The sequence below is a fragment of the Oryx dammah genome, unplaced genomic scaffold (genome assembly GCF_014754425.2).
Source record: "Oryx dammah isolate SB20612 unplaced genomic scaffold, SCBI_Odam_1.1 HiC_scaffold_28, whole genome shotgun sequence".
Taxonomy (NCBI): Eukaryota; Metazoa; Chordata; class Mammalia; order Artiodactyla; family Bovidae; genus Oryx; species Oryx dammah.
Window position 1 is genome coordinate 34,479,776 of NW_024070212.1, and position 25,407 is coordinate 34,505,182.

The 25,407-nt window shown below is 39.0% G+C and overlaps 1 protein-coding gene across 4 annotated transcripts in view; it reads right to left on the reverse strand.

The window, feature by feature from the left end:
• NTNG1 (netrin G1) overlaps window positions 1-25,407 on the reverse strand; it is a 373,322-nt gene that overhangs the window by 25,498 nt on the left and 322,417 nt on the right. The window lies entirely within an intron of this gene.

Sequence of the window (25,407 nt, forward strand, 5' to 3'; positions counted from 1 at the left end):
CAGGTGGATTCTTTCCCAGCTGAGCCACAAGGGAAGCCCAAGAATGTTGGAGTGGGTAGCCTATCCCTTCTCCAGCAGATCTTCCTGACCCAGGAATCAAACCAGAGTCTCCTGCATTGCAGGCGGATTCTTTACCAACTGAGCCACGAGGGAAGCGCATAGTAATGGTATCGGTAAAACACCGCATGCTTTTTGCCTTTTTCCCCCTGAGTCATTTAACTTCAAAAGGCCATCAGGTTATTTTTCTGTGACTGCTTCATGAGGACTGTTAACACGTGAATTAACTGAATTTGTAGGTCTTTATAAAGAGGAAGCTGTAGGCACTGCTCATTTCTGCCCATGTCACAAATGATACCTATTTTTTAGTTTTAAGCCAGATGGTCAATGAAAGCAGTGACCTCAGTAATAACCAGCGTAATTACCTACTTTATTTTCACTAAAATTGAACTTCATTGAAAATAATTTTGTCTCTCAGTTTATTTATGGTGAAAAGTGCTTTTCACCTTTTGAACTCTAAGACTACTGGGCTGAATATAATGGCTAGAGATCTCCTTTAATCGTCTCTAATGGCTTCAGAGTAGGCTGAAGTTAAATTTAAAATGATATAGAGTTCTTTTGCTTCCCCAGATTGGCAGTTCCTAACTTTAGAAGATTGCCACCAGAGTGGTTTAACAGTGGAACTAATGTGTCATCCCCATTAATCTGAATAATAGATTGAAAGTAAGGGGATTTTGAACTAGCTTTTTATTGTACTATGTGTTTTAATATTTGACATTAGACATATGGTGAATAACATTCCCAAACTTTTCGATGAGAACATGTCAGAATTGAATTTATCTACACTTGGGCTATCAGAACAAATTAGATCAACTTTTATTGGGAAACCAAGGCTTTCCCTCGAATATAGTAAATAAAAACATACCATCCTGAGGATGTGTCCATTTTCTAATATCACTAACTAAGGAGTCTGGGATATGTAAATGAAAAAAAGTTTTTAGGCAAAACTTCTTCACACTACTCACTACACAAAAGTCAAGAAATTAATGTTCTGCTTCTTAGATATCATGGCAAAGTATTAGATTCCTAATTTTCTAATACTTTAGGAGGCGAACACATCCTCACACTATGAACTCATAAGTCTACTAATATGAATAATTTATTCTGGGAGCTTATGTATGATTCAAACTGTAATATTTATAAAGAATGTTGCAATTTTCTTGTTACAAAAAATCTTAATTAAAATAAGTTATTGTTAGATTAACCCCCCCCCCCCCAACAGAATATCCATTTGACTCTTCGAGCATTACATGACTATCTGATAGACACATGCATGTTATAATTAAGCAAAATATTAACTAATACTCTCAAATTCTCCCATAATCAAGTATAACACATTCATTGTAACCATGCTGGATGAGAGCTTGTATCTGTGTATAGCTTCAGCACTGAGCAGAGTGACATGCACACGGGTACGTGTGGAAGATGCAAGTGGAATTCAAATGCCTTGCTTTCAGGCCTTTCCAAATGTATGTTGGAATGTTGAAACATTAAAGTATTAGATTGGGAATTTGGTACCAAACCCCCAAGAAATTCATCCTGGAAAATAAGCCAAACAATAGCTATACTATAGTATTTCCTTCCAACATGAATATGCTGCCTTCTGGTCTTTATTTATCCCCAAGAATGTTATTCCTAATGAAGGAAAACAGACTGGAACAATTCTTTGTGTACACATCTAATTTACATATAAATTCTTACTAAAACAACTTAGAGGAGAAGCCTCCAACAAAGTACTTTTCCTCTCTCAGACTGTTTCTTCATCTGTAAAATGGGCATGGTAATACTTAATTTCAAAGACTTACTGTCAGGACTAAATCATATGACACAACAAATAATGTGTGTGGGTGGGGGGGGATGAAGGCTGTCAGAGAGTATGGGCTTCCAGTTATAGAATAGATAGGCTATGGGGATTAATGTAGAGCATGTGACTATGGTCTAGTCAAAGGTATGATTTTTCCAGTAGTCATGTATGGATGTGAGAGTTGGACTATAAAGAAACCTGAGCGCTGAAGAACTGATGCTTTTAAACTGTGGTGTTGGAGAAGACTCTTGAGAGTCCCTTGGACTGCAAGGAGATCTAACCAGTCCGTCCTATAGGAGTCCACCCTAAATGGGGTTCATTGGAAGGACTGATGTTGAAGCTGAGACTCCAATACTTTGGCCACCTGATGCGAAGAGCTGACTCATTTGAAAAGACCCTGATGCTGGGAAAGATTGAGGGTAGGAGGAGAAGGGGACAATAGAGGATGAGATGGTTGGATGGCATCACCAACTCAATGGACATGGGTTTGGGGAGACTCTGGCAGTTGGTGATGGACACAGAGGCCTGGAATGCTGTGGTTCATGGGGTTGCAAAGAGTTGAACATGACTGAGCGACTGAACTGAAGTGATGGTTAAACTGGGCTTCCCAGGTGGCATTAATGGTAAAGAACAAGCCTACCAATGCAGGAGACATAAGAAATGCAGGTTTGATCCCTGGGTTGAGAAGATCCCCTGGAGAAGGGCACAGCAACCCACTCCAGTAATCTTGCCTGGAGAATCCCATGGACAAAGGAGCTGGTGGGCTACAGTCTATGGTGTCCCAAAGAGTCAGACACAACTGAAGTGACTTAGCATGCATGCACCCATGGTTAAAATGACAATGTTGTATATTTGAAAGTGGTTGGGAAAGTAGTGGATTGTGAGATCTTTTATCAAAAGAAAAAATGTGTAACTGTGTGAGTGTGTGAGATTGTGGATATTAATAACTAGACACTGTGGTAATCATTTTGAACTATATACATATATAAAACATTGTGTAGTACACCTTGGACAAATATGTTGTATGTCAATTATATCTCAATAAAACTGAGGAATAAGGTTTTTTAAAAAGCAACACAAAAAGGATGGTATTAGCCACATGAGTCTGAGGCTTCAGGTTTGTATTTTCTTCAAATAATACAATTTAGACGTGCCTATATTTAGATTCATAATGGAACAAATAGGAAGCCACTTCCTAAATGTGTGGATGGTACTGTATGTGTAATTTCCACAGAATAATTATTAATTAATCTATACATTGAGTTACATGACACACAACACTCGAAATGTGTAATTCCATGGACCTAAGACCTAGCCCTCCAGTACAGTCCTACGGAGACTGGTTTCATGATAGTCTGATAGCTAACGGCACATCAAAACACACATGTCATCCAACTGGGAATTAAAGTCTTGCATCATGTTATGTAAGCAAGAGCACTGCAATATGTAGCCCAACAGAAGTGTTTGCTGACCAATATAAAACAAAATGGAACCTCTAACCCTTGGTTATATGGTCCCCTGGTTGGTACTAGGTAACTGAATCTACTCAGAAACAAAGAGTTGGATGAAGAAGAGTGTGTTATCAGCAGCCACTTCAAAGGCTTTCTAAGATTCAGTGAGAAGTCCAAGTAAAGAAGGAGGCCGGGTCTCTTTGCGTTTCCACTGGTGGGAGCCCTCAGACTGGTCTGTCTGATTCACTTGACTGAGAGCAAAAATGTAATACCAAGGTTTCCAGGATTACATGTTGACCTACATATAATAGACTTCAAAATAAGTCTGGATGAGAGAGAACTTGCTTATGCCTACTGCGCCCAAATACCACTCCTTCTCTTAAAGTTTGAAAGCAGGAATGTCTGTTTGATGTCCAAGGGGTTTTCATTTTTGTTACACTCAACTAGCTTACAGTCAAGTTAGTCTATGGCTTATCAGACCAGCCCATGGAGGGCATCAAGGCTTCCTGTGGGTCACATTATTGACCTTCTACTTATTGTAGGCAGATCTATTCACCACACTTAAAGCCATAAGTGATTCAAAAGTGCCTTCCACTGGTCTATTTCATCTCCTTGTCCTTCATTGCTCATCCTCCCCTTTTCACAAGATGGCTTTCACTTTCTAAGATAAAATGACCTGTCTCCCATGAGAATGAGTCACTGTGTTACAGCTTGGGGAATATTCTTATTCCTTCTAGAAACAGATGCATCTTGCCAAACCTCATTGGGGACTATTCTGTGACACTTATCCGTGTTTTCAAAGATCTTGTTTATAGTATTTACAGCCACTCCATGGAGCCATCTCCACTCCTCCTTATCCACCCTTCTGAAGGGATGACAAGCAAAGGACACAAGAGCTGAGACAGCATGTCTGCCACCAGCAGCTAACGATCTGATGATGAAGAGAATTCTTGCCATTTCTTGTCTCCAGGGCAACAGAGGGAGCCTGACCGTATAGTACTGACATGACATCAAGAAAGCTGCTACCACAACAAAGGCTTGTCCACATATTGTTCTTGCCATGTTGTCACCTCATGTCACAGGAATGGCTGCAATGCCAAAGCCATCACTTTCCATTTCACCAGATTGCTGCCCAGCAGAGTCACTTTGTAGTTGCCTTGCCTGGCTGAGACTATTGGACCCTCAGAGTGGAATCATGCATTTATTACTTTTCACAAGCACTAACACAGCTGGTGAAGAACAAGCCTGCTGCTTGAGAGAAGATGGGCACCTTCCTATTTCCAGCATCCAACAGTCTGTTTTGTTTGATCCCAAGGGGCTAGGCTAACGGACAATATTGGTAATAATGATTTTTTACTGCTTCTAAATCATGCAGGTGTCTGATGTTGAGCAGTCTTCCTCATCACACCTCACTTCTCGCCTGGGCTTCCCTATGGGGCTCAGCACCAAGCAGCCATAGCTCAGTGCTCCGTGCACAGCACCTGAACAATGAATATATGTTGGAGAGACCTGGAGAGGAAGAGAGTTGGATTTGAATCTCATGCTTTTCTCCTCTGACCTTAGACCATTTGTTTCACCTCTCCAAGTTTCCTCATGTGAAAAAGCAGAAAGTGACATCTGCTACAGGGACACTGTGAAGATTAAATAAGATGTCAGAGATGATCCAGTGACTAAGTACCTGACAGGTGTTTATGTATGCCATTTCCCTCGTGGGCTATTAACTTGTGACATAGGGTCTGCTAATCGGGCCACAGTTTGATATCTATTGATTTAAGCTTTTGACAGCCTTGAGGAATTGATCAAAAAAGATTTTAATGGCTTATTTGGGGTGATATTTTTGTGTGAAAAGGCACAGGATTTTTGTCTTGAATCACATATTTGCATCCTCAAATGATTGCACATTCTTTCTAACATCCCAGGTTTGTATAAGATAGTAGGTCTCAACAGTGATTGTATGTTACAGCAGGAATTCTCCTCTGTATGCATCTAAGCATTGACCTTGTGGGCTGGGGACCTAAGAGTAGAACTTGCTTGTTCCGAGTGTGCGTGGTTATACCAGTTGCTGACTCTGAGAAATAAATTCACTGCACATAAAGGGCACTGAATACATATTTGCTCCTGTTGGCAGATGACTAAGCGATGGAGGGAGAGAGATGCTAACCTCTGTTAGTTGATGCTTGCTTTTATCCAGAAGTCTCTTTCTCCGTTATGTGGTGGTGTTTGTGTTCATGAACACCGCTACTGATAAGAACTGAGGCTTGTTTCCATCTCACCAAAAGCAAACTGATTCTGTAGCTGGGCTGTGGTCCAAGACTAGAACATTGAAAGCTCCAATTACCCTCCTGGCTCTAAAGGAGGGCTGAGCTTAAAGTGGGTTTCTTTTGAACCCATTGCATTGAGCTAGTGGCATATGGGGCAAGAAGTCAGATCTATACTTTGGTGTTATAACAGCTCTATCTCCTACTAGTTGTTTGCTTTGAACAAATTAAACTCTCTGAGTTTCAGTTTCCTCATTTATAAAATGGGTATACTAGCATTTCCTTGCAGAATTATTGGGGAGAATAAATGAAATACTATGTATGAAATGTCCAAGCATGGTTATGGCACATGGTTTGTTTATTACTGAAATATTTTTCAATATAATTTAATTTTTAAAGTGTTTATAATATGGCTGTATTTATTTGTAAGACTCTTGCATATGTGGTATTCATCTTTCTTATTTATTAAAGGCATGACAGTTTAAAAAGAAAGACATAGTTACCAGGAAAATTTAAATACACTGGAAGAACAGAAATAGATATATGTTGCCCTGAAGAGACCACCTGGGGGATTCATCATGCTCTTTAGTTCTGTTTTCAAATGTATCCTTTGGTGAGTAATGCATACTTTTGTACCTGGAAACCAGATACCTACAGATGGAAAGGAAAGATCCCCAGTGAACTCCTGTCTTCTCTTGAAAAGGAATGTGTTTGCAGTATCTTTTTAGACTGCCAGTTTTCAGATGAAGTTTCAGACAGAAATCCATGTCTAAAGCATTTTCTATATTAATGTTAAACTTGGGGCTAGGAACAGAGAGTGCCTTGTCTTCTTGATTAAAGAGAAAGGAAAAGACTAACCACCTTCAGATTCATTACCGAACCTGAAGTTCACTGGATGCTTTACAAAACAGTACAATTCTAATTTGAAAATGGACACAAGCAAGAACTCTGGTCTCCTACTTATACAAATGGCTAATGCTGATCGTTGTTTTGTAACATGAAACTACACTAGTGTTAGAGAAGTGAGCTACAGTGGATGGAAGTTCCATCTTCCCATTCAGAGGACCCAGAGACAAGTGTTCACAAATTCTGAGCGGGACTGGCAGACTCAGGCACTCTCTGTATCTTACTTATCTCCCAAGGACCAGCAGATCATCCATGTCAGGTACCGCTGAGTATAGGAAGAACTTTCAATTCTTTATTTTTTCTTCACTTCCATTTCCTACTGAATTTTATAGCATCAAGAAATCCATATTAAGGTCTTTGTCCATCACATCACCAGAGACTTCCTATGTTCCCATGATGGATACTGGACACACAAAAGTTAAATTTCATGGACAGAGGAGCCTGGGTGGCTACAGTCCATGGGGTCATAAAGAATTGAACACGACTGAGTGACTAACACACAAACATGCATGCGTGTGTGCATGCATGCTAGGTCGTTTCGGTCATGTCTGACTCTTTGTGACCCTACGGACTGTAGGCTGCCAGATTTCTCTGTCTGTGGAATTCTCCAGGCAAGAATACTGGAGTGGATTGCCATTCTCTCTTCCAGGGGATCTTCCAACACAGGGATCAAATCCACAACCTTTAGGTCTCCTGGGCTTCTCTTGCGGCTTAGCAAGAGAATCCACCAGCAGTGCAGGAGACCTGTGTTGGGAGATCCCCTGGAGAAGGGAAAGGCTACTCACTCCAGTATTCTGGCCTAGAGAATTCCATGAACTGTATAGTCATGGGGTCACAGGGTCAGACACGACTGAGTGACTTTCACTTTCACCTTATGTCTCCTGTGTTGGCAGGAAGGTTCTTTACCACTAGCACCACCTAGGAAGCCCAACACACACATACATTGATTAAAAAGTCAACATTTATTATTGGGATCTCCGTTTACAGGTTTAATGACTAATTAACAGTTGCAAATCCTTCCCACTTCATCCAGGTTCTTTGTTACCTACTGGAGTTTGCTTATAGTAGAGCAGTAACAATAAACAGTGATCATTTATAGAGCTTACTGTGTCCTAGGAACTGTGCTAAGCAGTTTACAAGCATTTCATCTCATTCCGTGACAACTCTACGAGATGGAATCATCTCTTTTGAGAAGTAAATTGTAGGTTTTAGAGGTTATATAATTTGATCAACAAATTATACAGGAAGAAGCAGAGCCAGGACTGCAAGAGAGAGTTACTCAGCTAGAGTAGACTTAGAATAATTTCCAGTTTCTTTTTCACAGTAAGAGCCAAAAGGAAGATCCTATATACTTTGGACAGGAAAAGTACAGTCCAGTCTCTATAAGTTAGGTAAACTCCTGGTATTAAACTCTTTTCTTTTCTTTCTTTCTTTCTCTTTTGCTGTCAAGATGTGAAGTTCATAAAAATAGTCAATAAATATTTGGTTATTCAGTAATCAATCCCTCCACCCAGGGTCTCTCTCCCACCATGTTCCATCAGAGTGGTATTTCTTACACCATTTCTCTCCTCTCTGTGATCCCTCACCAGTATGGAGTAGCAATGACATTCATGTTAAATGATGTTCATGTTAAAACATAGTCACATGCCAGTACAGTATGTAGAGAGATAGCACATTTCAAATGCAGAGCCTAAACCAAGACTAGCTGACCCTGATAATGAGCCCCGTGTAAGCTAGTGACAATCACATGTCCCTCACATTCTCTTTAGTCTTTGGAGGTTAATGTTTCTTTCTCATTTTCACATGTTATAGTGATAGTATTAGGGCTGCAGAAATACTAACATATCCTCTGTTCCTCAATGTCTTTTGGTTCACTATAAAATTTAGCCTTCCTTCTTCAACAGCAGTATGACATCTGTTTAAATTGTTACCCATATTATTATTTTGTAACCTTCTATAGGAATGAACCACCTTATTTTCTTTGAAGTAAGAACTTCAATTTGGTTATCTTTTTATTATAAGAAGAGAAATCTTAACTTTGCTGAAAAATAGCACATAGCATGAACTTGCTGCTGCTGCTAGGAAGAGCTAAATGACCCTGTGGGAAGTCTCTTAAGGAGTCCTAAAAAAAAAGAAGAAAAAAAGACAGAAAATAAAGCCCAAACCCAAAGAAGGAGCTTACTACATTTCTGACATACAAATCCATGAGTTTCAACAGTCACCAAGCTGAAAATAGTCAAGTATTCAGTAGGTCTGATGGTGACTCAGTGGATTGTACCTGTCCAATCATTATTCCTGAGAAACTGGTTCATGTCCAAGTGCAGAACCTACTCTAGCTTTTGGTTTGTTTAGAGGTCACCGTAATTCAAGACCTGGCTAGTAGTCAGGCATTTTAACATTACATAGTAGTTTCTAGGATTTAGGATGATTCCAAAGTTGATGAAGAAGTTCTGCTAACATCAGGGTGAATTTAATGCATGAATGTTTATTGTAAGGGCTTTATCTTTTGGAAGCAGCAAAATAAAAGTCATTGATTTTAGACAAAATCTTAATTCAAATTGTGCATTTGCACGTGGCAGTTACATCCTAAAACCACTACAAAAAAATGACACAATAAGTGTTAGATCCCATTCATCTTTAGCCTTTTTTATTTTATTTTTTTTTCTTTAGGAAGCAACCACGACTATCAGGGCTTTCCTTTTACTTATCATGTGATCTGTTTGTAATTTGATTGCTTTTTTAAATTTGTTGAGCCAGGTCCCATTGTTTTCAATGAAAATTTGAGGGCCAGTACTACCATTTACAATTTTATTATCTCACTGTGTGCCCTTACTGTGTGACAGAACTTAGGTTAAATATTGTTATATTATTTAATTCTCACAGATATTAAGGTAGATATAATTCTTATTTTCATTTTATGTGAGCAAATTGATTGAGTAACTATTGGTACAGGGTTGACATTTTTGCACAAAATATATTTAATTGTATCTGTAAGGATTTACTCTTAGGGCAAAAAGCGAAGAAGAACTAAAGAGCCTCCTGATGAAAGAGAGGGGAGTGAAAAAGTTGACTTAATATTCGGAAAACTAAGATTATGGCAACCAGTCCCATCACTTTATGGCAAATGGATGGGGAAACAATGGAAACAGTGACAGACTTTATTTTGGGGGGCTCTAAAATCATTATAGATGATTTTGATTGTAGTCATGAAATTAAAAGACACTTACTCCTTGGAAGAAAAGCTATGACCAACCTAGACAACATATTAAAAAACAGAGACATTTCTTCGCCAACAAAGGTCCATATAATCAAAACTATGGTTTTTCTAGTAGTCATGTATGGATGTGAGAGTCGGAGTATAAAGAAAGCTGAGAGCTGAAGAACTGATGCTTTTGTACTATGGTGTTCGAGAAGACTCTTGAGAGTCCCTTGGACTGCAAGGAGATCAAGCTAGTCCATCCTAAAGGAAATTAGTCCTGAATATTCATTGGAAGGACTGATGTTGAAGCTGAAACTCCAATACTTTGGCCACATGATGTGAAGAACTGTCTCATTGGAAAAGACCCTGATGCTGGGAAAGATGGAAGGCAGGAGGAGAAGGGCATTGATGGCAGAGGATGTGATGGTTGGATGGCATCACCAACATGATGGACATGGGTTTGAGTAAGCTCCAGGAGTTGGTGATGGACAGGGAAGCCTGGCGTGCTGCAGTCCATGGGGTCGCAAAGAGTCGGACATGACTGAGCAACTGAACTGAACTAATAAGGATTTAGGCACATTAGTTTCTAAGTTGCAAATATTACATTTTGTTTCATTATCTTTAAATTTCTGTCATTGCCCTTAATGTTCTCACTTCTTTATCCAAAGATTTAAAAAATTAAGCGGTTAATGCATTAAATAATCTCATACATTTTAAAAAGCATAACTGAATAAGACAATATCTTTGAATAAAGAGGATAAAGTTATCAATAGGAATAAAGCAGTCATATTTTTATCTCTATAAACTTGGTTTCTCTCTTAGAGCTATTTTATCAAGAAAAGTATGCAACAAGGAAGTGGATTTTAAAAAATGGTAATTGGGAACCTGGTAAAATATATTTCAGAGTAATGCTAATCATGTGTGTCAAGATAAAGAAAATTAAGGTGGCTTAAGTTTGCAATTCTCTTCAGAAAAATCAATTATAAAGCAGTTACGCTGCTGACAGTAAACAATAAATCCCTGGATTTAGTTAATAAAAAAAGCTTCCACTCTTTGAAAGTTTGTTTTTTCATTCAACAAAAGAAACTCATAACACTGATTCTTTTTTGAGAAATAAGGAGCTGTTTACATCAAGTATCTTTAAATCCAGATGTATTCCTGATCTTAGTCTGCCTGTTTGAATCAGGAATCACTGCCATCTAGGAAATATATCTTCATAAAGTTGCCCAAGGTTTACAATGCTCCTGGTATTGAAATTGAACAGGACACTGTGGGACTCCTGGGTACAGAAGCCTTTCTCTATTCTGCATTTCTTGTCTGTAGGGAATGGGCTCTAGCCTCCATGACTTTCTCTGCGTTTCAAAGGGCAAATTAGAACAGTTGCTAGTCAGAGAAGACAGAAGCTTCGGGTGGGCACCTCAGACCACTCGGCCATCCTGACAGACAACGCTTGCTCATCAGGGAACGGAGGGGATGCAGAGGCAAGGGAGAAGCAGCCAAGAAACAAGGAGCAGCCTTAGGGCAGAGTCCTGGTTCCTCAACAGATACACATAACAATATCTTTGAGCTATTTACAGAACTAAAACCCAACAAATGGAAAATGTCAGCATTCTTCGCTTCAGAGAAGACCTCTTGAGACCAGATTAAAGGAGCGCAGGCCCTGCACACACCCAAATCTTGTCAGCAACCCCATCCTTGAATCATTGCTATGAAACTCCTCACCAAACCCTCCTGGGTTGGAACACACAGTTTATGAGGGCAGGAGCCTGGCAAAACAATAAAGCTATTCTTTCCTACTTCACTCAAAATTCTGTCTCCAAGATTTGATTCGGCACCGATGCACCGAGGATGAGTTTTCAGCATCAGCATTAGTTACGTGCCCTTCTGCCTCAAACTCTAAATAGGGATGGCAGACTGGAAACCAGTTTGCATCTCACCTGAGGTTCAGAATATCCTGAGCCAAATTCATGGGTGGGTTAAATCTCTCTGATAATATATAATTATTAAAACTGTAGCCCTCAATCCTGGCTACATATTGTTACAGCCTAGAAAGTTGTGTAAAATACAGGTGCCAGGGTCCATCCCTGGAGAATCACACTTAAGCATTCTGGAGAAGGGCCAGCAGTAACTATTCATTTCAATCTCAATTAACCTTTATATAGTCACTGAAATGTTCACAGTCTTGTCACTTTCTAGTTTCAGACGATTAGAATCTTGCTGTCATTCTTTCCCTTTTGTTCTCATAAAACCAATGACACAAAGGTTAAAGCCACCAAGAAAGACAGTTTTTCAACAAGTGCAGTTCTGCTCATCACTTTTCAAATGAGCAATTAATAATTCATAACAATTAACTGAGTTATGAGTTTCTTTTTCAATATGTTTCTAAACATGAATAGATTAAATGGTAATTGCTATCAAATTTTATGTTCTAATTCATGTGTCCAATAAAAGTTTATCTTTGGGAACTCTGTATTTCCTTTTGATATATTCATAACCAAATGCAATATACTGTATTAAAATATTTATTATTAACCTATCAAATATTAACCACTTTTAAATTATATGGATGAAAGAAAACAAATAGGCTACTTGTTTAAGTTTTCATGATTCTCTTTATTTTAATATGATTTGGATCTGTAGAATACATCCTGGTAAAAACTGATGACAAGAGCTACAGTACGAGTTCCTGCCTCTTAATAAAATTTTTCCAAGACCTATGTATGCCCTGGATTTTCCAGATACCCTTATTCTATGAATGGATAACTGACAAAAACAAACAACAAACCGGGCTTTGAAGTCAAAGTCCTAGGTTAACGTTCACATGTATTATCGCATCCTCTGATTCTCAAACTTGAATATGCATAGGAACCACCTGGAAATCTTGTTAAAATGCAGATCAGTAAGTCTAGAATGAGGCCTGGGATTCTGCATTTCTAATAAATCCCCAAATGATGCTGATGATACTGAAAGATGTACAGAACGATCACACATTTAAGTTGTTAGAATCTAGATGACTGTGTGCAGTGCAGGTTACCTAGCCTCTCTGAGCGTCAGTTCCTGTATCTGTAAAATGAGGATAACCGCTAATAAGGTTTTATGCAAATGAAACAAGGCAATGTAAATGGCTTGGCATAGTTACTACATTTGGCAAGCACTCACTAAGTTGTGACCACTGTCGTCACTGCAGTTAGGAGAGCTAATGTATGACCCAAGGGCTAAACTAGGATCTCTCTAAGATGCCAACTCAGATATAAGATTTTAAGGTTATAGGTCAAAGCACGGGTACCTATGATCAGAAAAGTGAGCTAGAAAAGTGGTACTGGAAGTCGGTCTTCTCAGATGCCAACAAGAGTGAGGCTCTGTCAGGTTTGACACCCATCTTGTATTCTTAGCCCTTAGAAGAGGGCAGGGATGATATTATATTTGTCTCTTGGTGTTCAAATTTAGCAGAATTCCTGGCACATAACTGGAACTGCACCATTTGCTAAATGAGAGATAGTATACATAAATGAGTCAACTCTTCGCATGAGGTGGCCAAAGTACTGGAGTTTCAGCTTTAGCATCATTCCTTCCAAAGACATCCCAGGGTTGAGTTGGTGATGGACAGGGAGGCCTGGCATGCTGCGATTCATGGGGTCGCAAAGAGTCGGACACGACTGAGCGACTGAACTGAACTGAACTGATACATAAATGAGTAATGAGTGAATGAGTGACTTTGTGAACAAATAAATGAATTAGGCAACCCAAAGTGGGTCTAGTTTGATGGGGAGAAGAATTCAAAAGATTTAGCAAGACTTTATTAAGCAGCCCTTCCATTACTTTGGTTAAACTGAATTTAGTAATCAAAGATGACATAATGGGCAGAGTTTTTCTATAGGGCATAGGATGATCGGATCTCATTTGTTGTATATGAAGAACATATGGAACATGACTGATTTAACCATGTTATATTAGATGGGCCTATCAGTAGGTGAAGCACAGTTTTCTCCATCACCAGACACCAGACAGCCTTTAGTAAAAATCTGATAGGAGTCATACATTATATGTTCCTATGTAGCTTAGCATCCTTTGCAAAATCAGCAACTTTAATTTTCATTTTAAAGAAAGAACAGGCAGGTGGTGACTAAACATATCATGGTGATTATTTTGTAAATGTGTAGAACTATTAAACCACTATGTTGTACACCTGGAACTAACCCAGTGATATAGGTCAATTGAAAAATACGTAGACACTGACAAATATATAAATGATGGTTATTTCTGAGGGGTGGGAATTACGGGTGATTGCTAAGTTTTACTTTATTCTTTTACATATTTCTAGTTGTCTGCAGTGAACATGCATAGTTTGTAATATAAGAAGGGAAACAGCTGCTGCTGCTGCTGCTAAGTCGCTTCAGTCATGTCCGACTCTATGCAACCCCATAGATGGCAGCCCACCAGGCTCCTCTGTCCACAGGATTCTCTAGGCAAGAATACTGGAGTGGGTTGCCATTTCCTTCTCTAAGGAAAACAGCAAATGTCATTACAATGAAAAAAAAAAGAGAAAGAACAGAGGTGTGATATCTTAGCAAAGACCTCATAATATTATACATCTAAGTATCTTCCACATAAGTGCTAATAAAAGCTGGACCAGTAAAATCACTGAAAATGCAGTGATTGTCATCTCTAAAACTGCCTCACTAATATATTGCCAAATTATTCTGGTAATTAGCCTTCCTGCAAACTCCCAAACTTTGTCTTTTTACATTCAAAATCTATGAGAACAATGTAGTTGTCCATATTATTGATTTTCATGATGAAGAATACAGATTAAGGTAAGACTAAGTCCATAGGGTCAATAATACTAATTAAAAAGAGGTCTAAGTGTGATTCTTAAAAATAATTGCATCAATATTTCATTATTTTTCTAGTGTGTTGTCTTTGAGACATATGCTCATTTCCCCCAAAGAGTTGTAGCTTAGAAGAAATAACCACAATACATAATATTAATCCTACACTTTTGCAGAATATGGGAAGGAATATTGTTAAAAATACATCTTAGCAATTGTTCCTCTTTTAAAATACCCAGAGATGTCTGAACGATCTTGACTTTGAATTGTGATGATGAGCTGGGGACTGAGGTTGGATGCAGACCATATGAACCATGTGTGGGTCTGACTTTCTGTGTATATGGGCCCATTCCAGATGAAACCCAACTTTACTGGAATTTACATCAAAATAATCAATTGCCCTGTATTTATGCATGACTCTTCTCCACACCTTGCAGCAACAGATAACTGAAGGTTGACTGTAATTTTTAAAAACAGGAAACCTGACAAAGAGGAGATGGAAAGCATGTGGTACTTAAATTGAGATGGGGCATGACATTCCATCCCTGTAGGTAGAGCTTTATGATTCAGAATGCCCTGGGTTCAGTAGGTTTGGTAATGCTCACAAGAGCGTTGGACAGAGAAGGCAGGGGTTCACAGTACTGATGAGTGCTGTATTCAGAATAATTACCTCTGATATCAAAGTTGATGGTAAAAAAATAAATCTCATATGTATGTTCTCTAGGTATTTTTTTTCCCGGTGCCCTTGATGTTGTAGCCAATATCATTGCTGTGATTCTCCCTTAGCAGAGGTTTTTGCTGATATTCAAGGTGATGGGTTGTTCCTGCAGAATGCAGCAGAACGATTCCTCACACCAACACGAGCAATCCTGATTGCATTACGGCCACCCTGACTTCACTTTCATTAGTTGCTGATTGTACTAAATTGATGCGAAATTGACTTGGCTGGCTTGTAAGTCTTTAAACAGTTGGCACTGACTATGTCTGTGATCTTGCTCTGGAAATTATATGGTCAAAGCCTTCATGTTTCTGAAAATTCTAGCTTTTTTCTTAAGGTCAATTAGGGCCTTGTGAATATGAATCAATTAGACCAACTCTCTGTGATACTCATATCAAGACAGAGGACACCCTTTAATGAAATACAAGGTTGTTTTTTTTTTTCCTTCTTGTTCTCTCTTGCTTCCTGCTTCATATTATCTCCATTTTATTTAAGAGATCCTCTGTTTCTTCATTTTTAACTGCTGTCTGACCTTGAAATAAACCAAACTACATCCAGTCTGTGTCCTTTTTACTATGGCCTATGAACTAAGAATGGTTTTCATGGTTTTTTAGTGATTGAAATAAAATCAAAAGAAGAATAATTCATGGCATGTGAAAATTATATGAAATTAAGATTTAAAAGTCAGCAAATAAAGTTTTAATGGAACACAGACACATTCATTTCAGTGCCGTCTATTTGGGGCTACAACAGCAAAATTAAGTAGTTGTGACAAAGACTGTATGGCCCAGGAAACCTAAAATAATTACTGTCTGGCCCTTACAAAAACAGTTCAGTGACTCTTGGAATAAATCACCAAAGCTTCTGTCTCCATCTGCAAAGTAAAAATTATAAAATCCTAAGGATGCTATGCTGTGTGCTGTGCTAAGTCGCTTCAGTCATGTCCAGCTCTTTGTGAGCCTTTAAACTGTAGCCTGCCAGGCTCCTCTATCCACGGAATTCTCCATGCAAGAATACTAGAGTGGGTTGGCATGCCCTCCTCCAGGGGATCTTCCTGACCCAGGGGTCAAACCTGCATCTCTTACATCTCCTGTACTGGCAGGTGGGTTCTTTACCACTAGAGCTACCTGGGAAACCCAAGAATGTTCTCAGCAAACTCAATTAGCAATAAATATTCACTATTCACTATTAACTGGTTTTCCATTTATTAGGTGTTTGGCTCAGGAGAATTACCCTCTATAAGTCTCAGTTTTGCTGTCTATAAAATAAGGGGAAAAAATTATCTCCCTGCTAGAATGTAGTACATACATGTTCCTGACACAAATAGAGTACACAATACATAATTTCATTATTTTATATTACTTATTATTTCTCAGCAATTGATCCATATGGAAACAGATGGGACCATTTTTGAGACTTCAGGATGATAGAATTTCAGATCAAGAAAAAGCCTTAGAACATCCAAACCATCTCTAAGATTTCACAGGAGGAGGTGCAATGAAAAGTCTGCGGTGGTCCAGCAAACAGTTCTTTAAGAGGTAGAGACAGTGATGCCCAGATCAAGTCACTGTGCTGACTCCTAGACCTTAGTTATCAGACACCCGCCATCCTGGTTTATCTGTGGCTCCTATACCTTGGAATTCTGTTCTTACGATGGCTGAGGACTGGCCCTTCATTTAAATGAACACAATTCCCCTATAAGTTTCAAATAGGTTGGCACTTTTTCAATTGAGCTGATTTTCACACTTAGACATTTTCTTTTTACATGTAATTTTAGAACACATTCACTAGGGTGTAAAGGATGGCTCATAGTGAAACTGCACTTAGGCACTGTCTAAAGTAAGGAGAGAACTTCATGCATTGTGTTTCTGCTTGGCCTTCTTATCATCTCACTGTCAGAAAAGTCCAGGCTGCTGCTTTGATTCTGGGCTACTCATTGATACAATTGTATCTGAATTTCTTCATGAGCTTTGGCGTTTCAGCACTATTAAACATGGATGGTTCTACAGTGTGAAATGGTAAAATCTGTGCGTACTTGTCATTATTAATATTCTCTTTAAATAAAGGAGTAAAAGCTAGCATGGACTGTGAAGTAAATATGGAAAGTTGCTTAGCCAGATCAGAATCGAGGCCCCTCTCTCAGCTGATCACAGGTTAGCAGCGTAGTAGGCAAACCTCAGAATGTCAGGAGGGAGCCTGGAATTGCTTTTAGTATGTCTACTATTTGTTTTTGTCCTATGCCAAGCTTCAGCAATTCAAGAGCACTGGGATTTGAATGTATTAGGATATGATCTTACTGTGAAGGGCATTCTGAACAACTCACTTCTTTCAGCCTGCCTCATCAGCCATTGCTTCTGTGGTTGTTCCAAACGAGCCATTAGTGGTGTGAAGCGTTAAAGCACTTTCCATAACACAGGAGTAAACCCTGATTCCTCTTGGTGGCTTTGGGTCCCTGATGTATTAGAGGTCGGTGGGCTTTTCCTACCAATCCCCAATTAAAGTTATATTAGGAATGAATGGAAAACAGAATTGTCACTGGAAAGTGATGGGCATTAGGATGACTGAGTGGTGTGGTGCTGTTCTGCTGAGTCAGGAGAAATTTCACAACTGGAAGAAACCCTGGGTTTACTCTTCTAGTTAACAAAATAAACCATATCCCCCCAGGAGGACAATCCAGCATATTTGTAATGCCTACAAATTGCCACCTTCTATCTTCTTTCTTTCTAATATTTTCCTTTTTAAATTACCTCCGGGAGGCTACCACTGGTTCTATTTAACAAGCACTTCCTTCCCACCCTTAGGAGTTGAAAACAGTAACATCAAGTGCCCTTCCAAGTATTTATTTTTTATCACTGTTAATGTATGTGGTACTCAGCAAGGGAAATGAGACTAGTGTTCAAATTGATAGCAAGGAAATTAAAAACTTGGATTCAGCAATGCCATTCATTTTTAGCAATAGAGATATAAGAGCCCAATGAGTGAAGTCATGTGTCTAGGACTGAAAATACTCTGAAGCATCACAGACATTCCTCTTTAAGTGATATGCCACCTGTCAATGGATTCAACATGTGAGGTCAGCTGGTGAAATGTGAACTGGACGTTTCAATGTAACACAGCAAATAGCAGGAGACTGCAACCACAGCAACTGAAAAATTACAAGTTAGGTTCAAGGCATTTGCCCAAGGAAGTAAAATCTTCATATCAGAGAAGCAACTGGAAGCATCATTTTAATGATCACAAGTTGTCAGGATTGTAGAAATTAATCTCATAGGGAAAAAAAAAAAGAAAGAAAAATAAATCCCCTTGAACAATGGTAGCAGAGAAGCTATGATGGGAACCTATTAATCTCCAGGAACAGAAGTTATGTAAGCCTTAAATCTGATTCTTAGAAACCAGAACTGAGGACTGAGAACATGGCTAGTGAGAGTATAGAGTCTGTCTGTTGGTAGAGAGATTATAGAAGAAAGCTGAGAGGCCAAACTGTGGTTCTTAATACAAATTGAGCTGTGTCTCTCATTATACTTCCTTTCTGCCCCCACAGACTTGGTCTGAAAGTCAGAGCTGGAAGCTTGGAGAGGCCCTAGAGGTCTTTTCACTTGAATTTTCTTTTAAGCAGAAACTCTCCAACAAGCATCACTCATAGGAGCTCATTCAGCTTCTGTGTGAGCTTTTCCAGAGTCTGGGGATTTATCATAACCCAAGGCATCATACTGCATATTCTCAGACGGCTGGAGAGAATAAGTTTTGGAAAATGCTAAGCTGAAACATTCCTCTCTTTCTACCCACTGGTCCCTATTCTATCTTCCTGAACCAACAAGTCTACCTGTTACATAATAGCCCTCCAGACACTGGTTGACATCTGTAAGATGTTAAGCCACATGCTTACCAAACTGTTTAAACTCTTTCAAATGAAGAAATCCTTCATCAAAGACAAAATTCGCCGATATCACTGCTTTGTTCAAATGTTTGTTTGTTTGTTTCAGTGACTGAACTCTTGCGATGGGATGTCCAGTGAATGTTTCAGGGGAACTATAACCATTTTGGTCCTTGTGCAGTCTAAAATTGTGTTAGTGTCTGCCACTCAGGACAAAATGTTATCTGGAATTGAATATCTTTGCCACTTGAACAACTTGTTAACACAATTCTACACCATTCTACATTTTTGCAGTATGTTTTTATAGCCTTAATTTGCAGCACAGCATATCTAGCATATAGTAGGAACTTAATAAATGTTCACCAAAACTTCATAAGAAATCCTTATATAGTCAAGTTGGTTAGTATAGAAGTCTCCCATTTTTCTCTAGGTAGTCTATTGGGAACAATGCATGATTTTATTTAAAAAATTAACATGTGTGTTTGTGTTTTAAAGAGGGTCTAAGATCTTATCTTTTTCCCCCAAGAATATTTTGTATTTTTCTTAAGATTCGGGACAATATCTCTCAAAGGCCTTTACTAGCATTGCTCTCTTATGTGACCTTGTCATCTCCCTACTATCAATAAGTGGTATAAATAGTTTCCTGACTGCTTCTTCCACTCTTTTGGGTAAAGAAATTCTCATCAATGCAGTCAACAATTAGCAGGACACACCTTTTAGCAGATATCTCGATATGTGAGGGGTTCCCTGGTGGCTCAGATGGTAAAAAATCTGCCTATGCAATGTAGGAGACCTGGGTTTGATCCCTGCGTCAGGAAGATCCCCTGGAGGAGGGAACAGCTACCTACTCCAGTACTCTTGCCTGGAGAATTCCATGGACAGAGGAGCCTGACAGGTTACAGTCCACGGGGTCGCAAAGACTCGGACACAACTAAATGGCTAGCGCACACATTTTTGATATGTGAATTCCCCCATTTGGAAGATTACAAAGCATTTAGATTTCCTAATTTGGCTTTGGACAATATCTATATCCTTTAAATGGTTGTACAGTCTATGAAACACACTCACAATACTTTTTCTATAAGATCTTTGATCTTCACTGAAAAATATTTCAATCTCTAATTCACAGTGCAAGACTATATCTTCTTGACATACATCACTCTTTTCTAATCATATTATGTATTTCTTTCAAAGTTTTACCTTTGAATATCTTTATTCCAAATAGGAATTACATTCCATCTCCATGATACCTGCATATTCATCGCTGTCATTAAAAGCTGGCATTCTTGATGATAATTGCAGTAGGCAGAGAAAAATATCTCCCCAAAGATGTCTATATCCAAATTCCTGGAACCTGTTCCCTTACATGACAAAAGGGATGCGATTAAATTAAGGGATTTCAGATGGGAAGATTATCCTAGATTATCTGTGTGTTCCCATTCTAATCACATGGGTCCTTAGAAGTAGAGACTGTGTTCAGGCTGTGGTTAGAGAAAGATATAATGACAGAAGAAGAGGCACAGAGAAATGGGAAGTTTATGGCTTTGAAGGCTGAAGAACAGGGCCACGAGGAAAAGAGTACAGGTGGCATCCAGAAGACAGACAAGGCAAGGAAACAGACTTTTCCCTTATAGCCTGACCGGAATACAGCCCTGCCAACACCTTGATCTTAGCCCAGGGAGACCGTTGTTTGGCTTCTAAATACAGACCTGTAAGATGATAAATTTGTGTTGTTCTGAGCTACTAAATTTGTGGTAATCGGTGATAATTTTCTAAGCAGCAGTAAAAACAAACAGACTTATTATGCATTCTCTGGAAGGCATACACCTAAGCAATGGAATTCTGTTCCCCAAACTTTCTCTCATTTTTCTCCTAAGAATAACTGTTGCCTTTTTAAAAATTTTGTGGTTTGCCACAATTTCTGGCTTTACAGTTTTACAAGAGCATTTTTACTATATTCAGATCAAATTTAATTAGAAACTCTTCTTGATCAGACCATTGAGCTTCCTACTAAACACATGTTTTCTTGTTCTTGGTAATATATGTTGTGATCCTTCCAAGAACACATATTTTGATATTCTAGGCCATGACCCAGCAACTGACTCTCAGCTTTCCCCTTGCTATGTATGTTCAGTTCTTGATTTACTATATCTTCCAAAATCTTAACATTTAGCTATGTCACAAAATATTTTAACTTTAATCCAAATATTCACACTGTAAGTTCTTCTGAAAGCACCATTAGTATCCATATAAATTAGGTAACAATATGGGGAAATTGGTAGCTTTAATATTGTCTGATATTCCAATGTAGCTTATACATTCTTCAGGAAGACAATACATCTCTTCATCAGCCTCACTGGTTCTATGTGTAGGTATTTCCATTTCATCTTCCAAACAAACAAAAAAAAAAAAAACCACACACACACACACACCTCCCTTACGTCTAGTCTTCTTGGCACCCTTAACAAGTGTTTAGTTATTTTCGAACACATGTTAACCAACCACATTTTATGTGAAACATGAAATGTTACTTTTTCTTTAGAAGGTTCATCTTTATTCTCTGGGATGTGGCTCATACTTCTTCTTGGATTTCAAAGGGGTGCATAAAAAAAGAATCTCTCCTCAATCTTATTCTTCTGTGGAGCAACCTTAACACTTGATTCTGCCTGTCCTCCTTGAAATCTTTTTATTTCTGCACTCTTTCCTGAAGCACGTGTTCCATGCTGCCTGACGTCCATTCATTCTGGAGGTTTTCAAGTGCTTCCCCTTTTGTCAGAGAGACCAGTCTACATTTATGGTGCACACCACCAGTGGCCACCTCAGGCAGAAAGTTCACTAATGAGCCTAGAGTTCTTAATCTCCCCAGTTGAAGACACACAATTACTTTAGGGGTCACCTTTGTTTCAATCACGTGAATTAGTCTTGTGTCTGAGCAAGAGATTTTTAGAATCCCCTAGGTCAACAGTTTGATACTCAATAGTGGCCATTCTTATTACACTTTCTGCACTATCACTCTACAGTTAGTGTTAAACATGGATTCCTAAACAAACAAACAAACATGGATTCTTACCTAGTTCTTTGACACATCAACTTGTACCTGGAAACTAATAATAACTGAGGTCTTACTATGTACCCTGAGCTCCACATTCATTATTTTCCATGTGTTAGGTTCTAGTGTTATCACAATTTCTAGATAAAAAATTAAGTTTAGGGAGTCCAAGTACTTTCTGCTAAGTCCTGTGGGTAGTAAGGCATGGAGATGGAATTCAGACCTGGGTCTGTATGATTCCAGAGCTGAAGTGTGTACTCATTTGGTTCTATTCATAGGATGTAAGCAACGGTGTCAGGAACTGAATCTCTTTTTCTATTCCCAAGTACAAGTCCTGTGGGACTGCAGTTCCACACTGCTCCTCTTATCAGTCCTCTGGGAGACTGGAACCCTGGCTGCCTTGGACTCTGTCCTGATACTTACGACAGCTCCTCCCTGGTCGACTCCCTAAATGTGCAGCTCATCCCTGCTCACTGCTGCCAACGCCACTATCAGCCCTACTTGAACACTATGTTTTTCTTTCCTTGGTTTCTCATTGCCAGGTCACTATCACTGCCACTAATAATGTGGCCAACCCAAGGGTGGGTCCAACCTAGGGCAAACAGAAGCATGTGTGTGTGCACATGTGATGTGAGAGGTGGCTGGGAAGGGAAGAGAGCAAAACAGATTGACTTGAGGGGCATTTCTGAATGCATTCATGCATATGCAGACATAGGAGTGATATGAAAAATACTTATTGGCCTACAAGCACTAACTAATTAGTATGGATACCTGCTCTAGTATTGGAGCAGGTGCTGAAGGCACACCACTTTGACAAGTATTATCCTGTTAGATTTTGAGGATGTCTAAGGGATTCCAGGGAGGCATTTAGGGGTCTCAATGCAATAGCCATTTACCAACTGGCAAAAGGATTTCTATATTTTAACACAGAATATCAGCCCTGTGTAGCTGGGTGGAGGGAAGGAAAGATTTCAGACTGAGATAAAATTATTGTGTGCTCAAAGGTGTATCTGAAGTCTGTAAATTTATATAGTAAATCCTGTCTCACCCTGTTCCAGTCCTTCCTTTACAAAGCAGTCAGAATAATCTTTCTAAAGCAGAATCGTATCCTCTCCTCTGCTTGAAACTGTATGGTGGATCCCATATCATCCCTGTAGGAACGTCCTCACTTCTCTTCCCTGATGAGATAAAACTTCTTAGCTTGGCGTTCAAGACACTACATGATCTGGTCTATGGTTGCTTTTTCAACATTTTACCCCCATCCCAACACAAACAACACACACACAACATGCATGCTTCTTACCCTCTAATCATATCAATACCTTTTGATATTTCCGAAGCAGAGCATGTTAGCTCATGTACTTTTTTTGCCCAAGAAGTTCCATCCAGGAAAGCTTTTACTAATACTAATACTAAAGACTCAAAATGTCTTCCTCTTTAGGATGCCTTACCCCCGACCTGGGCTTCCCTAAAGGCACGTACAGAGCACTTGGTCTGATTACCTTCTAACTGTTGGGTGCGTGTCAGCTTCTCACTCCAGATTGTGAACTTCACATCTACATGTCCAAAGCAGCTATCTCTCTTTATCCTTTAGCCTCTACTGCTAGTTCAATACCTAATTTATAGTAGGTATTCAAGAAATACTCATGAAGGTAAAGTATTTACTCCTGTAACCTCACTGATCTACTTAACTAAGATGTAATAAGGTGCTGGAGTTGAGGCACAGAGCATTTTGTACATTATATAGCACTTATGTGGCATATCTATGTCTTCTAATTCCAGAAGAAAAAATCTGATGACATTATATCTTTTTATAAAACTCCAGAAATTAACACAGAAAAATTAAGTTAGGCCTTTTTGGGGCATACATTTCTTCTAAGGCTAGATTCATTTACTTTCTTCTCCAATGTCTTTCCTTGATTACACTTCAGGAACTCGTTCATTAGGTCCTGCTGCACCAGGTAGCTAACATGAGACTTTCCCTTTGGAAAGGTGTGTCTTCATTATAAAGTCTCCTCATTCCCTATGCTTTGTGTCTTGATGCTGGTCCCTCCTCTGTCTCTTTCTCTCCTCCTGACTGCTGGCCTTCTGTGGGCCTCTATATCTAGACGACAACTATCTCCTCAGTCCTGGATCCTCACATTGCTTTGGGGATCCTAAACACATTCAGATCCTTAAAGTGCTTCCTGGGAACCTACAGTGTGTATAACTTTCAAATGATGACCGTATCCAGAGCTTATGTACAGAAGTGCTGCCTGACTTCTGACACTATTTGACTCTTTTAATGACTTTCCAGCATGGTGAGAGATGCTCACTCTCCAGCATCTACATCCCATCCTAACCTTGACCTGCCCAAAGCCCAATTTCTTGGTTATCACCACAGTTCACTGATGCCCATGGCATTAGTATGGCAACAAATTTCACTTTGGCTTTATAATATGCAGAAGTGTAGCCTCCAGATAACTATACATTTCATAAGTAGCAGGTAAAATATTCTGTTCACCTCTGGTAGAAACTGGCTTTAGATAGTTCCTGCATGCTGACACTTTTTTTTTTTTTTTTCAAGTGAAAACTAAGCAAAGACCCTCTAGAGCTATGCTGTCCAATATGGTAGACATATGTGTCTATTAAGCCTTGCAATATGGCTAGTTCTAATTGAGATGTTCTGTAAGCAGTAAACATCTGATTTCAAAGGCTCTGAAAAAAGTGAAATATATCCTTAATAACATAACATTAATTCTATGTTGAAATGATAATATTTCAGGTTTTTTGGATAAAATAATTTGTTAAAATCCACCTCTATTTATTTTTACTTTTAAATATGGATAACAAAATATTTCAAGTTACATGCATGGCTTGCATGACTTTCTATCAGGCTGCACTCTCCAGAGGCTCTGCCTGGTGGCTCTTTAATATTAGTAAGCTGACTGTGTATAGATAGAATGGAAAGCTAGTGTAGAATTAAAAAGCAGAAAAGGTTGTGAATGACAGAAGGAAGCTTCTGCTCAGATTTTTAAATTTCTGTTCCCGGAATACACCGACATGCCACCTGCCTTGACAAGCTTTTAAGAAGGTCTGATAATCCTCAGAGAAATGAGGTTGAACCAAATGGCATCTGTGTAAAGCTCATTGCATGATGCCTAAAATCAACATTGATTTTCATCATTTATTTTATCCTGGCATTTAAATATCCCTTAGATTTATTACCTTTAGGTTTTTGGTTCAGAGGCAGTGATGGGTATGATACAAGGGTGATAATAAG